Raw genomic sequence first — 17,455 nt, 5'->3', positions numbered from 1 at the left:
GCATGGATGAGATTGGGCTCAGATGAACAATTTTTGATTTATGGTGAGCTGTGGATGTGCGGATCATTGGTGGGTTTTTAATTATGTCATGGCACAATAATTGTCATTGGCAAGCCTCGTGATTTTATTACTCTTTTCATCTTGTTTGGCAAGAAATTGCCAGACAAGTGAATAAAAAAGGTCTCATGTGCATGTCTTGCTATTGGGGAAGCAACAATAAGAGATGGAAAGATCTAGATCAACTGACTTCACAATTTCACCTCAATGGCCCGGAAAGACCGCTAGTCACCGGAGCTGTGGAAGGGGCTCGATAGCATTACAATGCCTATTTGCAAGTCCAACTTCGATTGGAAAGCCTAGCGTTGGCCTAAGGGAAGCTAGTTTTGTAAACCACAAACCAAGGGTATTTAGCATGCTCTTCCTATATTCAAGGCGGATTGGTTCGCATCTCTCAACAAACAATGGGGTAAACAATGGCCAGCACCTAGCTCGATTGCGGCGATTAATAACATATGAAACACACAATGGGCACTGATATTTTTGTGGAAGGTGTTTTTGGGGGCCTTGCTGACATGTACCAGAATCCAAGTCCGTGGTAATATAGGTGTTTGGGATGCAGAATGGTGAGTGAGGATCTTACCCACCTTTTCAAGGAGTGCCCAACGATTATTGGCCTAGTAAGCAAGATATGCAAGTAGGTCCAAAGGATGTAGAAAATAGGGTTCTATAAAAACAATCTTTTCCTAGGAGCAAAAGCTATTCATATGTATTCAAACAATGAGGGTCTGCTTTTTCCAGCGCATGTGGAAGGCCAAGAACCGTCGGACATTCGAGAATGATACGTCGGCGGCTAGCTTCAAGGAGATTCTCCACAAACGTAGGGATCTAATAATTGCCATTGGGAAGAAGAAGAACTCGTATGGTGGAGGCAGCCCGTCTAACCGTTACAACCCCCTGCGAGTAAAGTTGTGTGAGCAATGACTATATTGCTTTGTGTTGTATCACACGTCTCCGCAAGGCAAGGCGTTGCAAGGGGTTTTGCTAGCATTGAAGGACTGGAAAAAGAAGCATCCAAGCAACTGCAAGTGAAGGGGGCGCTCTAGGAATGTCGATGTTTACCTGAACTGGATATTTGCCGTGAAAAGGCTTGACGGTAAGCTGGTGATTCGTTGATCTACGTAACCATGTGATGTGGCCTCCTTCCACCGTCTTAGTCCAGATCACAACATAGTGAGCTCTCTTCTTATTTATTGTACGTCCCTGGATAATCTCTCTCTCTCTATCAAGGTGAATTGGATCCCCCCCTTCCTCCCCCTTCAAGATCAAGGTGAATAGCTGGATGCTTGCGACCCTCCCTCCTTCTCTTTCTCTCCCTCCCTCAAGATCAAGGTGAACTGGATGCGCCCACTTGATGATCTCCCTTCCTCCCTCCCTCCCTCTCTCTCTCTCTCTCTCTCTCTCTCTCTCAAGTTTAAGGTGAAGTGGCCGCCCACTTCTGCTTGGACTTCAAAGAGAGAGAGAGGAGGCCGAGACAAGAGAGTCAATAAGCTGATGCAAGCTCATAGAGGACAACAAAAATTTCACAAGAAAACTTCTTAGGAAGCACATGTTTCGAGCTCTTGTCCACGCCACGACTGATGTAGCTTGCCGAGCTGTGGCCTGGAAGTTTGAAGATCTACAACCCTCCAAGGAGTTGAGTTTGTTCAGGTTTTCAAGCCAGGATGATTTGAGGAATTGGATTGTTCATTCTGATTATCTGATTATGGTGGTCTATCCAGCGCACGTTTGGAATTGGGTGGCGACACAAATAAAATTGCTGTCTTTTCTGGCACTTTGTCAGGAAAGTTAAGGGAACCAGCAAGTGGACACATTGCGCACCATTCAGGGCTATAACAGCTTTGATCTGCACTCAATTGATACCATTTCTCTTCGTGTGAAGGGTGATGGACGCTGTTATGTATCAACGATATGGACGCAGTCATGGTGGGGAACTTTTGAGGATGCAAATACGTGGCAGTCTATGATTTTCGCTCCAAAAGATGAATGGTTTGAATTCATGATTCCATTGAGTCATTATCTACCTACTATGAAGGGCAAAATAATTGAACTCAAGAGCCCCCCATTTCATCCACCATGTAGGTGCAGGCAAAGTCCTCCACATCCTCTAGTACGTCTACAACATTGTGGAAGCCAATTACACTTGCGTTCGACTAGACGCATGCAACGTATGCACTACACCTAGCTCTAGTCCCACTATGAGCTTAGAGCACATAACAAGGCGTATGTGCAAAGAGTGGCACATGGGACACTTTCTCGTTGAGTTCAACGAACGATTGTGCGACACATAAGCAAGGAAAGTGTGAAATAATGTATGCACTACACCTGGCTCTAGTCCCACTGAGAGCTTAGAGCACATAACGAGGCGTACGTGCAAAGAGTGGCACATGGGACACTTTCTCGGTGAGTTCAGCAAACGATTCTGCGACAAATAAGCAAGGAACTTACAGCGCATACAAAGCATACTCCACGTGCTGCAAGTTTAATTGCAAGAAGTAGTTAGGATGTGGGACACCTCAACTACAGGGCATTAAACCCGTGGATGCATTGTATTCATCTACTGGGATGTAAGTTGTAGCTCTTAAATCAACTCATCTTGTTCCACAGTCAGCCTATTAAAAAGTGCTTGCATTGCTATTTATTTTATTGAGCCCAATTATTGGAGTTTTTGACATTTTTTATGTAAAAAACTCTAATAATTGAGCTCAATTTAAAGATCTTTTATGAAATATGGCATAAAAGACTCTTGAATAGTTTATGAGATAGAGAGTATTAGTTGTACACAAATGAGTTCGAAATATCGAGGGACAAAATCTACTCTCTTCACAATACATTAAAGATATATTTAACAATAATTATTGAATAAAAGATAAGTTGATTGAAGACTATAAAATAAAGACGTAGTCAAAATTAATGTTTTCATCAATATCCATGTTTTATTTTTATGTTTCTCAGCTTGAAATACATAGGTAATCTTAAAATAAGTTAGAAAAGTCGTGGAGACAAAAAAAAAGAGGGTCTATAAGTCACAATCTAAAAGTTTTGTTTTTAGCCAAACGAAGGTTTTTTTCCAATTTTGTCCACGATGCCTTGTAGACCAGACCCGTTCCCATCGTTTTCAATACTTGGAAGTCTATATTCAGAGTTCGTATGAAAAAGTTAACGCATAAACAAATTGTCTGCAACAACATGATAACCTACAAGTAGCAACAAGTTAGCTTACAAATAGATATACACAGATAATATCTCTTTTGTTTGATCCAATAAAGAAGTGAATGTACTATTTTATGATGGTAATAAATTACGGTTTTTAATTTGATTTATCATGTTGAATTTGGTTAAACGAGTATGTTCTTTTGGCTATTTTAAAGATGTTACAGAAACCAATGTGATATCTACTCTACAAAGTGAAGCGACGCACAAGTGGTATCAGAGCCGTTTCGATTCTGCTACAACGATGAAAGAATTCAAGAAACAATTGAAGAAAGGAGAAGATGAAAGTGGAGATAAATAATCAAAGAAGATAGAAGAAGCAGAAAAGAAACAATGGCGATGATAAGGATGACAATGCGGGAGAAGCGATAGTCAAATAATTCAAGAAGGCTAAGCTTAATGAGTTTGACGGCATAAGAAAGACATACAATTTTTATGTCATAAACATGGTGACAATGGAAAGCTTAATGAGTTTGACCGCATAAGAAAGATAGACAATTTTTATGTCATAAACATGGTGACAATGGAAAGCGCAAAAAGGACCCTAGCGGCCTCTACGCGAGGCCCATGCACGCAGAACTCGTCATGGGGAGTGAACAAGGGGCACCATCTAGCTTTGAGCGGCTAGGACGAAGATAGTAGTGATTCAAATAACACTAACACAGCACACGGTAGAGAGAGAGAGAGAGAAAGAGAGAGAGAGAGAGAGAGGGAGAGAGAGAGATGGAGATGTAGACAGAGGAGATGAAAACCCTTCGGAATGTGAGGGCAAACTTGATTCAAGATGGTATTTACAGAACCCTTCGTTTCGCATAGACTTCTCATACATATTACAAAATTGTAAAATATCGCGGCCTTCAAACCGCTGCAACTTCTCCATAACACTTTGTCGAGCTTTACAAATCTGCTCTTGCAGATTATGTTGATGTTGGGTAGCATGTTGCTGTTGCATGTACGTTGCAAATTGTTGCATCTTTTGCTGCATGGCTGCCTCTTGCGATGTAGACATAGGCTTCAACTATCTTCCCACCCCGGCTCGGTTTTGCATCCGGTTCACTAGGTGTTGGTGGTTATGTGTTCGAAATGTGAGTCGGGTCAGCACCGGCGGCAGGCTGCTAACTGTGGGAGAAGAGAGAAGAAAAGATACACCACACCGCAACATTGTCAAGTAACCTCTTCGAAACATAAACAAAGTGCTAAAATAATTGAATTTTATGATGCCGACTAAATCCGACGCAGAATAGCCAAGGTAGTGATGTTAACAACACCATCAACTTAATTAATTGCAAATTAAGAAGTTTAAGCTTTAATTTACAAAATATAGGCCAAATTAGTTTAGCTTGCACTGATTCAAAATGTTCGCCGGTGATCGGTGTTGTTGAACGTAAGACTAAACATGCTAAATTGCCATAAAAAATTTCCCTGTGTTGCTAATTGTGCTTCTTTCTACTTCTCCTTCTCGAGAGAGTGAGACCCGCTTTGGTTTGCCTTCTTCTTTTCCTCTTTGCCTTGTTGAGGACGAGAGGAAGAGATTCTCCCTTTGTTTTTCTAGTCGATGACGAGAGAGAGAAAGACAGAGCTTTGCTTCACCTTCTCCCTCCGAGCTTCTGGCACTTCTCCTTTCTTTTGCCCTTACAACCACACCAACATCCCTCGTTGAGTTGCCTCTTCTCCTTGCTTTGCTAGCCGAGGATGAGAGAGAGAGAGAGAGAGAGAGCTTTCCTTGTTTTGGTAGCTGAGGAAGAGAGAGAGAAAGAGAGAGTTTTCTGCACCTTCTCCCCTTCGAGCTCCTCGATCTTTTCTTCTCATAACCCTCACAACTACAACACATTGTTCTTCCCCAATAAGCCACACCCTATATTTAGTTTTACTCCTCCCTTAGCAACGACGGCACCATCATTGCTAGGGAGCATAGAAAAGAACGCTTGTTGACATGGCAACGGGTAGCGCGACCAACAGGAAACGAGCCAAATTTGGAGCCGAAATGGGGTGCACTGGCTTGCTCGTCATTTCCCATTTCTTGCGCGTTGTCTGATTACTCTTCCTTTTGACGTATTTGATCAAGCCCAGGTGCAGATCAAGCTCAGGTGCAAATAGTCTCTTTTGATCAAGCTCAGGTGCAGATAGTCTTTTTTCCAGGAGAATTTTGTGACAAACCTTCTAGTTAATGGAGAAAGAAGTGATAACTCTATATTCAGAAATATTGTTTTAGTAATGATATTCAACTCGGTATCGTTCAAGCCTCCAACGAGGTAGGTTCAATTTGAAGTGTGTCGGGATATATTAGTGGTAAGTATTTTACAAAATTGGGATTGTTTAAACTCAATAAATCATCCATATATCTGTAGGTATTCCGAAAGAGTGTTAGGTCAATGGTGGTGTCCATTGTCTCCAGTTGTTTCAATATCCATCTATACTCAAAAAAAGCAAGGTAGAGATTGCACATAAGAGGTGGACATGAGAATCCCATAGGGATACCATGGATCTGCCGAAAGCATTGATTCCCTAACAAGACAAAGCAATTCTGAAATAACCATTCAATAATCATAATCAAACCACACTGATTATAGTGAGTGGGTGGTCCCTTATGTGCGTTTTTTACCCATCTGGGACTTGAGGTAAGTGAAATTGCATGATAACCTATCAAACTTCTTTTTTCAAAAACCCATTTAATAATCTGTTGTAGGACAAAAACAGCCCCAAAGGTTCAAATAGTGATATATTTTCATAGCATTGCGTGATATCTGCTGAAAACATGAAAAAGATGCACTGTGGTAGATTAATGAACACCTCAGTCGCGTTTTTTACTAGCCAAAAGTTATTCACTTGAAGCCCCATGAAGGTCTTAGTTGCTATAAATTTTTCTTCGCATATGTTGGTAAAGTCAGTGAGAATGAGATTGAGACACGCAGTAATTACGTTTGTGGCGTGTAACATAATGCAATTAGAGGCATCTAAAATACACCTAAACTTGTGATTGTGACTCTTATACGTGGGAAATAGTAAAGGTAGTTTAGAACTATGAGTGTCTAGTTTTAAGTTACTCAGTGAAATACCTAGGTATCGTGTGGTTTCTTCTGGACACATTTCAGATATCAGGAACTCTGGTCCTTTAAGTCTAGCCTCAACTGCTACTTTGGCTAGGTGCTTGCAGATAAGAGTGGGTATATGAGGGGCTTTGTCAAGTCCTACCACAAACCAATCCTGTTTTAGTTTATTTATCATATAAAGCAGTGAAGGAGATAGCCAAGTTGTTTCCTGGCTTAACCATGTAGGTGGGATTGCTCCAATACATGTTTGAAAATATGAGAAAATATAATCACAAAGTCTAGCATGTTGTAGACTTTCTAAATTCAATATCTTGGCTATGTTAGCCAAGCAGGTAAGTAGTGCAGCAATGGCCAAGTGTGGGTTTAAAGGTTGTAAGGGGATATGATTTAGACCTTTACTTAATAGGTCTTTGATTTCCTTTGAACCAATTAAAGATAGACCTGTAGTACAAACGTGTTGTCCAAACTCACCAAAATCCGAAGAGTAGTCTCTAAAAAGAGAACATGTACACAATGGTTATTTGTCAGAAGTCAAAAATTCTATAGAGTATACAAAATTATTCAATGGTGGGTCAAAGGTCCAACAAAAAGTCAATTCATCTAACATATTAGTACTGCCAAACAATTGTTGAAAGGCATTTTGCATCAAGACTTTGGTGTATAAGATCAAAAAATTGATTTGAAAAATGGAAGTGAAGTAAACGCTTCTTCAAACAATCTTTTTTGCATAGAACCAGCTTCCCAGAAGTAGTCCGCTTGATCTGGAAAAGCAATAAAATCAAGAGTTAAACATTTTCGTGATAGGGAGATTCTTCCCTCTTCCTTTGACATAGCTTCTAGCTTTATTTCGTCCTTTAGAAGACCCATGTGTAGAAGAGGGGGATAGAAATGAGGTGATAGAGTCAGAAGAAGAACTAGTCAACAGAGGCCTTTTAAGAGTGGGGGACTCATCTGCATCTAGTGATGGTTTGAGAAGGGATAGAATCTATTTGATCCCTTTAGAAGCACTAAGATTTGACAGTAAATGACTAGGTTCATCTAACTTTAGATCCTTGAGAGCCTCATTCATGAAATTCCTGAAGTGTAGATATGCAATCTGGGCTCGCACAGCTTTCTTAGCTTGGTCACCAAGCCATGAATAGATCATAGGTAAAAAATGCTCCTCCGTGTGTGATGGGAAGAGGTCCTCCAGATGGTTGAGAAGAAACCAGATGGCATGATCAAACCAGAGGATGTTACTTTCACAGTCTGCTTTTGCATCCAAATATTTACAAGCACACTTGATGTAGGGATGGTAGATGTTCCAAAAAGACTCAGAGTAAAATCCACTGCTTTGTTTAGAAAAGGTCATCGTCCCTTGGGTTCTGACATAGATGCCTGATAAGACTGGGCATTTCCTAGAATCCAAGAAGTGCATACCGAAAGGTTCTTTGATTACATCACCATTGTCCAAGAACTGAACTCCTTTGAGGGTCTCGAGTCAACAATCTTCACTAGTAGAGGCCGGTAGTGCTGCTAAGAAGACCCAAGTCTCTATAGAGATGGGTGCAACAAAAGCTTTGTTCTGAAGTTCCCAAAGCTGATGGTCAAGCTCAATTCTTTCAATTGAAATCTGCCTAGGAGGGAGGAAAGGAAAACATTTAGAGACTTTTGGAACCATATCAAGTAAAGAAGTTTCACTTGATGAGCTAAGTCCCTGGTGAAATCTTTTTACTGCTTCCAAAGCCGCGTCATCCCTACAAAAAAGGCCTTTAGGAGCCTTAGCAGGATCGAATGATTTAGTGGAAGCAAAACATGAAGTGAGGCCACATAATTTTCTTATAAAAGTAGATAGGTCGGCTCCCTTAGCTGAGAATTGTAGCAGATCAGTTTTATGACTTATTTCAATAGCAGATAGATTGGAATCCAATCTCTGCAGATGAAGTAACCCTTCCTTTGAATCAACAACCAGGTTGGCGAGGATCAAAACCTAGTCGTTGAAAGTTAACAGATTCATGATCGAATCATGGGCCTCTGTTACTTTTGAGTGTTGGTTCAGGAGGGAAATGGCTAAAGCATCTTGGATCAGTTTAATCATGAGAAGAGATGCCGGTGAGAAGGGCAAGGTAGAAAGGTCAACGGTAGCAGAGATAGGGATAATCTAAAGCCAAAAACAAGAAAATATTAGTAAGATCCATAAGAGGAGTTGGTAAGTATTTCATTTGAACGACAACCAAGACAGAAGGTCATTACAGTTGTGTGGGATACTCCCTATCCCAAAAAATATGGTTGCAAGCCATATCTTCTAAGGATATAAATCCTGTAGACTAGGTCTTGGTGCTCTAGGGCAACCCGAGGGCCGAAAAGCACACATGTGCAGGGGAGAGCGTTTTAACTATTAACAATATACATAATACATGAGATATTCTACAAAGACCTTGGCCTATAGATAAAGTACAATGTCATGTATTTCTTTCGATAGTTTATCCAAAGCAAATACATCATAGTAACAGGCCATTAAAGGGTAGGATGGTCCTGTTATAGTCCAATAGTTACAAGTACAGAACTTCATCTTCTAAATCAATAGCCAAGGAGAGGACACCCTTACATGTATCCACAGTAAGAAAACAAACCATTCGTTAGCTTCCAAACAGCATTGCAGGTAACTGGGGTGACCAAGTTGTCATCCATGTCACTAAGGTAACAAAAAAAGAAAAATCATTCTACTAAGGTTTAAAGTGATTAGTGATATTTTATTTCTTGAATCTAGAATAAAAGTTTGAAAAAACTTTCCAGTTTTAGTTCAAGTTTAGTTCTTTCCTTCCGTACTTTTAAGTGAAGTTTTTATAGCCCAGAACAGTGTTCATGCTATACCAATTATTTCTTATGTTACTGTGAAGTCAAGTTTTAGTGTTTTTCAATCAGATTAAACAATCATTGGCATAGTTGTCCTCCTCTACTAGTATTTCCACCGTCAAAAAGATTTCAGAAAACCTATTTTAGTGAGTTATAGCAATCTTTGAGTCAAAGCTTCTCTTCAAAAAAAACCCCAGTAATGATCCGAGACCATAATCAGCAGAAAGAAGAACCTTTTACCACCAGCCATTCAGTCTAGGCAGCAATTTAATTCACCAGCAATCCAGTCAAAAAAGCCAGTCATCTTATCCAATATACCACTACTAGATAGTGCCAAGAGTCGGCAAAAACCAGTCGGCAAAAAAAGACCAGTCAAGACCAGTAAGGGATATCTAACCTTTATATATATCAATCATTGGCATGGATCCTCACAAAGTCGAACATAATCAGATGGCCTAGACCAGCATAGGATAGCTTACCCTTGCATATATGAGTCATCGGCAAGGATACTCACAAAGTCGAACATGATCCGAGACCATAATTAGTAGAAAGAAAAACCTTTTACCACCAGCCATTCAGTCTAGGCGATAGTTTAATTCACAGCAATCCAGTCAAAAAAGCCAGTCATTCTATCCAATATACCACTACCAGATAGTGCCAAGAGTCGGCAAAAACCAATTAGCGAAAAAAACAGTCAAGACCAGCAAAGAATATCTTACCTTTACATATCCCATCCCTCGGCAAGGATCCTCACACAGTCAACCATAATCAGATAGTCTAGACCAGCATAGAATAGCTTACCTTTACATATATCAATCATCGGCAAGGATCCTCACAAAGTCGAACATGATCGGAGACCATAATCAGCAGAAAGAAGAACCTTTTACCACCAGTCATTCAGTCTAGGCAACAGTTTAATTCATCAGTACTCCAGTCGGAAAAGCCAGTCACCCTATCAGTATACCACTACCAGATATTGACAAGATTCGGCAAAAATGTCAGGACAAGGGTCCTTTAACCTAAGGACTAGGATGGTCATGGACTACAGCCAAGGGCTGGACTACACAGTGTGGACAGGGGATCCGTCTAGGGCAAGGGGCTAGGAGCCCACCTATATAATGGGAGGTTGGGAGGAGGATCTCTAGTCTAGTTTCCCTTGTTCTTACACTGGTATCAGAGCTTAGGTGGCCTAGGAGGTTTCTCTTCCACTCTCTCTCTAGGAGTTCTCACTTTCCGCTCCTAAAAAGAGGGCTTTAAGGTGTGAACCGTGGCCATTTTAGGTATTTTCCAAAAATAGCAGTTTTGCTTACCTAAATTGGATACGTTTTCTTTTTTGGACGCAACTTTGTGGTGCATGAAACAGCGCAAGCTCTAGCTTGACAGGAGCGCCATGGCTTCAATGGGGTGCTTCCAAGAGCACTTGGCCTAATGGTGCCTGAGCAAGCCGCACACAACCACTCTCCTGCTCGCATTTTTGCTCACGCTGCCTGCGACATTTCTCTTCAAAAAAAATCGTTTTCTTTCACATGGCATTGCCAATTACAACAACGTTAGGTTTTGAGCCTTGGACCTTCTTGGTGGTCCTTCTCACAAGCAAGGCAAGTCACGAGCATCAACCTCCGTACTTGGTGCAAGCATCAAGCCATGTCGGCTTTCCCTCGAGCTTGACGGCTTACAATTCTGCTCAGTCCTTGCACAAATTCCAGATTTTTTCATATTTTACAATTGTGACAGTTTCAATTGGAGATCATGCAGCATAATTGTTCGCTGATTATGGAAGCTTTCAACAATCATGCTTCTTCACAATGGTGACAATTCAACCATCTCACTACAAGATTTCAGTCGCCTTGTGAGCCACGAGCGATTTTTTGGAGTTCGTTTTCTATGTCGCTTATACAAGTTCTTTCTTGTTCGATGGTCAGGTGCTACGATGCACAAGTGGAGTTAGCAAAGCTCCTATACTTAGCGAGTGCTCTCAACATCAAGTATTTTTTCTGAGTACTTCTTTCATCGCACTGTGTAGCTATGGATTGATCTGATATCAATATGACATTCGATTCTAAGCAAAGTACTCCTGATCCTACCAATGACGGCTCGCGATCGGATCCTCTCAAGGAGAGTACCCACGACGCTACGACAGGAGAAGATACTTACGACTTGCTTGATATTCAAGAATTTTGTGCACTTCAGACACGCATGACAGTCATGGATGAAAATTTTAAAGCTTTAAATGAAAATGTTACTAAACCTTCCACATTAGTCATTCAATTAATGCATCAGCAGTCTAAGATTCCTGCTGACACCCACATGCATGAGCACATTGGAACACAAGGGCAAGGCCCAATTAATGAAATGTTGCATACTCTCACTGCCAAAGAGGTGGATGACTTGTTAAAGAATTTTAAACCACCAGTTTTCAAGGGCGAAGACCGAGACCACAATAAGGATGCAATGAACATCTTTCTTAGTAAATGGGATGGAATTCACGCCTTACGGCGTACCGCAGATGCAGTCAGAGCTCTGCAAACAAGATTAACTCTGTAAGGCAAGGCCTACAAATGGTGGATGTCTCTCAAGGAGAAGAACATCATACCATAGAGTCGGGCAGCCTTTGAAGCAATGTTTAGCAAGGAATTTTTGCCTACAAACGAAGCCGATCGGAATTGGACGGCTTGAGACACATGTACCATGCGCCAATACCCATCACTCCATGAATATATCTCTCACTATCGGGACGTTATCCTCAAGTTGGAAGGCTTGGATACCTTTCCAAAAGTATGAGGGTTCATTACAAGGTCTAACTCCAGAGCTTAAGAAGTATGTCAAGACCCAAGACCCTAAAACACTTGAGGAAGCCATAGTGAAAGCACATATTCATGATGACCCTGATGACAAGAAAACACATAATAGTAATGTGCCTGCTAGTATACATGGTAATACATGCACTTAGTATGGGCACAATAAAAGAAAATTTCTAGTCGCTAATTTAGATGCATCTTAGAAACCCAAGGGGTCCAGGGGTCCTCTCTCTCCTGAGGATTTTGATAAAGCCAAGAAAGAGAAGTTATGCTTTCAATGTTTAGGAAGATGCCATGACAAAAAGGATTGTCCCAAGGGAAATCTGGCACTCAGGGGAAGGAGAAATCAGTGCACACGGTGCAACTACTGCCTCTCGAGTCTTCCTCAAAAATCTCCACAGTGGAAGTAACACACACTGAGGTGGTGCATGAATGCTGTCTCACAGCTTCCATTGGACCACATGAGTTAGTACGTATGCACGGATATCTGCAAGGGCACAAGGTGTGCATCTTGGTAGATGACGGTGCTACTCACAATTTCATCAATTATGGATTGGTGAAAAAGCTCAAACTCCTCAAACTCTGAGTACCCACCGCTACAAGGTAGCAATGATGAATGGACATGATACTAAAATATGGGATACTCAATGCCGAGCTATTCCATTTGAAGTACAAGGGTACTCTACTTGTTTGGATTTTCAGGTTATGAACATGGAAAGGGCTGATGTGGTTCTTGGTAGGGAGGGGTTTCATAGCCTAGGACCATCACTGAAGCGTAGCTATAAGCACAACAGCTTGATGTTTGTACAACCTAGTTCTTCACCATGGGCTTCGCCTATCCTTTTAGTGAAGAAAAAGAACGGCAGTATGCGCATGTGTGTAGACTACCCGGGCTTAAATGCGGTCACAGTTAAGAACAAATACCCATTGCCAAGAGTAGATGAGTTATTTGATAAGCTAACTCATGCTCGCATTTTTACGAAAATTGACTTGCGGCCAGGATATCACCAAGTCCGTATTCACCTTGCCGATATACCTAAGACTGCATTCTAAACATGGTTTGGACACTACGAGTTTTTGGTGATGCCCTTTGCGTTAACCAATGGGCCTGCAGCATTCATGACACTTATGGATAGTGTCTTGAAGCCATATTTGGACAAATTTGTCATTGTTTTCCTCGATGACATTCTAGTTTATAGTGTTTCTAAAGAAGAACACTTACAACATCTCAAGCAGGTATTTGAGTTGTTACGCATAAACAAGTTATATGCCAAGGAATCTAAATGTGATTTTCTCAAGGATGAAATTCATTATTTAGGGCATGTTATTTCATCTAATGGCCTATACATGGATCAATCCAAAGTGGATACCATCCGGAAATGGCCACCTCCTATAAATCTGGAAGAATTACATATATTTTTAGGCTTTGCAGGTTTTTACTAAAGGTTCGTTAAAAACTATGCTCACATTGTTGTTCCTATGATGGATCAACTAAAAGACAAAGGTAAAGCTTTTCAGTGGGGATCCGCTCAACAACACAGTTTCGATACGCTCAAAGATGCATTAGCTACAGCTTCTATACTGGCTATTGTAGATCCTTTGAAACCATTCATTTTGGAAACGGATGCCACTCATCGTGCTATTGGAGCAGTATTGTTACAAGATGGATGGCCAATTGCATTTGAAAGTAAGAAGCTTGATGCAGCTCAGCAGAATTATTCTGCTTACGAACGCGAACTCTATGCAATAGTGTCTGCCTTAAAGACATGGAGGCATTATTTGTATGGTGCTCAGTTCGAGATTGTGTTTGACCATGAAAGAATCAAATGGTTTACACAACAAGCAGATTTGAAGGGTCAAAAAGCCAGGTGGGCCGAGATTCTTCAGGAATATGATGCCAAATTAAGGTATCGCAAAGGCTGATACACTGTAGTGGTAGACACTCTAAGTCGAATGCCAGAGATCAATTCGCTCTTGTTCACGGAACTTCGTAGTGAATTTTTAGATTCTCTCAAGGGAAAATATGAGCAAGATGAAACATATTCCAAAGTGTGGAGCCATGTTCAAAAGAGGGATCCTTCTCACTCCAATGCAGGTAGTGTACAGTTAATCTCCACACCTAGTTCTCCTTTATCAAGTGATGAACTACAATGATGGAAGAATTTTACCATCAAGAATGGCTACCTACTCCACAAGGGGAGAGTCTGTGTACCAACGAACACAGACATTCGACACCAAATTCTTTTATGAATGTCATGATGGTCCAAGTGCAGGGCACCCGGGGATTAGAAAAACTTATTCTCTCGTACGACGACAGTTTTATTTGGCTAGTTCTACATGGATTTGTTCAAGCTTATGTCTTGCATTGCCAAAAATGTCAAGTTAACAAGGCAGAGCACCTGAAAGCAGGAGGATTCTTACATCCTTTGGAGATTCCCAATGGAAAATGGAAAAGTATCTCTATGGATTTTATTGCTAGTTTACCAACAACTATACGAGGTCATGACTGAGTATGGGTGGTCGTAGACAAGTTGACTAAACTATGTAAGTTTATTCTGACCAAATCAACGGTTAACACTGGGTTGGTAACCTAACAGGACATAAAAGTGTCCTTTCAGGGTTTTGAAAAAAACCTCCAAAACCATAGTAGATCCACTCATTTTGTAAAATCCTTTCATGAGGTTATAGTTCAAGGCCTACTACACAGAAACTTGTAAAATTTCTCATCTTTTGGTCACACCAAGCCTCCAAAGTTGATGGACCAGTACATTTTTATCAAAACAGTCATTTCTTACGTTTTGTTGCATAAAAATAAGATTAGGGATTTTTGTAGGACTTGAGATAAATTCCCTAGTTAACTTCAATGGGTTGGTGATCAGAACATATGATTGCTTCTCACTCACTATTTTTGTTTTTCCAAAAGAAATAGGTACAAAAAAGTTGAATTTTAACCATTCTGCAAACCTATCATCAACATTTCTATAGCCACGCTCAATAGAAATATATATGCATGTTTTCTTAGTTTCCGATTGTCCTTTAGGTTCATAAGGAGCCATGGACCATGTCAAAAGAATAATACATCTCTTACTAAGGGGAATCTTGGGGACAAAGATGAAGTACTAAATACAGCAAACATGAAAAAACTGGGTTCAACATTATGAGTTGTAGAATCCCATAGAAACTATTCAATATCTAGCCAAATTTGATCCTTATGACTAGATATGGTTACTAACTACAAAATGCATGTAGTTTTCACAAGAAAATAACAATATTGAAAAATCTATACTTGATATACTAGAATGTTTCGTTTTCTTCTATAATTGAAAAAATCAACCATCGTTGTCTACTATGCAAAATAGGGTATTAGGTGTCCCAAAACTCAAGGAATATTAGCTTTATGTTACAATATGCGACATAGAAAATCAAAACTGCATTTGGATATCATGAAAGCCACCAAAAAAATCATAGAAGAGCTAAAATTGGCTAAAAATCAGGATTTGACAATTTTTGTAATTTGGTCATAACTTACAACTTTAACATTTATTTCTCCCTAGAAGCATCAGGACATGTTGAGGACTACTAAAGATAGTTCTCTAGCATTATAGACCTCACAAACATGAATTCTAGAGTGGTATAGTTGCAAAAAGTTGAAAAAAGCCAAAAACAAGACCCGTTTTTTCACACAGTTTAGGTTGTGAAATGTTGTGCAAGGACAAGATTAAAGATGGAATTGATATTCGAAAAAAATGTCGAGTTTTTTTCAGCTCATGAGACAACTTTCTAGATAGATAGCACCTCAAAATCCATTTTGAAACTCTTGACATAATTCAAGAAAAATGGTCACTTAACAGGACATAAAAGTGTCCCATTACCAACCTAGTGTTAAGACACCGGAACTAGCCAAGTTATTTGTAGACAATCTATACAAATTGTATGGTTTGCCAAGTAACATTGTTAGTGACCGTGATCCCAAGTTTAACAGCCACTTTTGGAGAGCTCTATTTAAACGATTGGGTACACAACTAAACCTCAATACAGCTGATCATCCAGAAACGGATGGTCAAACGGAATGGGTTAACCAGGTGCTAGAGGATATGCTAACAGCCTACATTAGCAAAAAACAGTCAGACTGGGAAGAATACTTACCTATTCTCGAGTTTGCCTACAACAGTGCTAAGCATGTCACAATAGGTTTTAGTCCTTTCATGCTCATGTACGGGTTTCAACCTAGTCCACCAATTACAATGGGGTTGGCAACCAAAAAACTCCAACAGGTTAAGGATTTTCTCCAAGAGCACATGGATATACTGAAACTTGCTTGTCAGAATGTTCCGCAAGCACAGGATCGGTATAAGAAATATGCTGATGAGAAACATCGGCAAGTTACCTTCGAACAAGGGGAGGAAGTATTTTTACGTGTGCAGAACATTCTAAAATTATGAAAACTGGACCGACACCAAAATTATATCTTCGCTATTGTGGGCCTTTCAAAATACTCAAGCGACTCGGTGATCATGCCTACAAACTATTACTACCATCACATTCTCGCATTCATCCGGTGTTTCATGTAAGCCGTCTACGAAAGCCGTTACATGGGGACGACACCGTCATTGACCAACAGGTTTTGGTTGATTACATTGAACCTCCTACCTTACCGCATGAACCTAAACATGTTCTGGATTATCATGAGTTGCGTACACGACATCACGTATGACAACAAGCCTTAATCAAGTGGAAAGACCGACCTGAAGAATGTGCCACTTGGGAAAACATTAGTATTCTTAAGAAAAGGTTTTCCACTTTTGTTTTCGAGGACGAAAACTCTTCTTAACGGGGGAGTAATGTCAGGACAAGGGTCCTGTAACCTAAGGACCAGGATGGCCATGGACTACGTCCAAGGGCCAGACTAGACAGTGTGGATAGGGGATCCGTCTAGGGAAAGGGGCTAGGAGCCCACTTCTATAATGGGAGGTTGGGAGGAGGATCTCTACTCTAGTTTCCCTAGTTCTTACAAAAAACCAGTCAAGACCAGCATAATATAGCTTACCTTTATATGTATCAATCATTGGCAAGATCCTCACAAAGTCAAACAGTTAATCTTAGTCCAAACCCTGATTACACACAAAATTACCGGATATTGCTAAGAGTTAAGGTATACAAAGCCCAATTCCTCAAACTGAGAGAGAAGAGCAGTCTAACAGCCTAAGACCACCATATAGTGCCAAGAGTCAAGGTATATCAATCCCAAAAAGTTGGTCAGCAGTGAATGTATAGCAAATTAGTCGATAAAAAAAAATCCAGTCTAGACTAGCATAGGATATCTCCCCCTCTCATATATCACAACATCGGCAAGGATCATCACACAGTCGAACAATCAACCTTAGTCCAACTACTGCTTAGACACCCCACTACCAGATATTGTCAAGAGTCAAGGTAAGTCAAGCCCGACTCCTCAATCTCAGATAGAAGAGCAGTCCTACAGTCCGTGACTACTCTTTGTCT

At 40.5% G+C, this 17,455-nt stretch overlaps 1 long non-coding RNA gene and 1 pseudogene across 1 annotated transcript in view; both read left to right on the top strand.

The window, feature by feature from the left end:
* The window catches only part of LOC147421775 (putative complex I intermediate-associated protein 30 pseudogene), a 4,541-nt pseudogene extending 1,122 nt beyond the window's left edge, over positions 1–3,419 (top strand).
* Positions 1–17,455, top strand: part of LOC147421774 (uncharacterized) — a 37,119-nt gene that overhangs the window by 1,401 nt on the left and 18,263 nt on the right. The gene's annotated exons all lie outside the window — the stretch shown is intronic.

The sequence above is a fragment of the Adiantum capillus-veneris genome, chromosome 27 (assembly GCF_014529385.1).
Source record: "Adiantum capillus-veneris isolate H3 chromosome 27, ASM1452938v2, whole genome shotgun sequence".
Classification (NCBI taxonomy): domain Eukaryota; kingdom Viridiplantae; phylum Streptophyta; class Polypodiopsida; order Polypodiales; family Pteridaceae; genus Adiantum; species Adiantum capillus-veneris.
The sequence above is the reverse complement of the archived record's forward strand: the minus strand, read 5'-3'. Positions and strand labels throughout refer to the sequence as shown.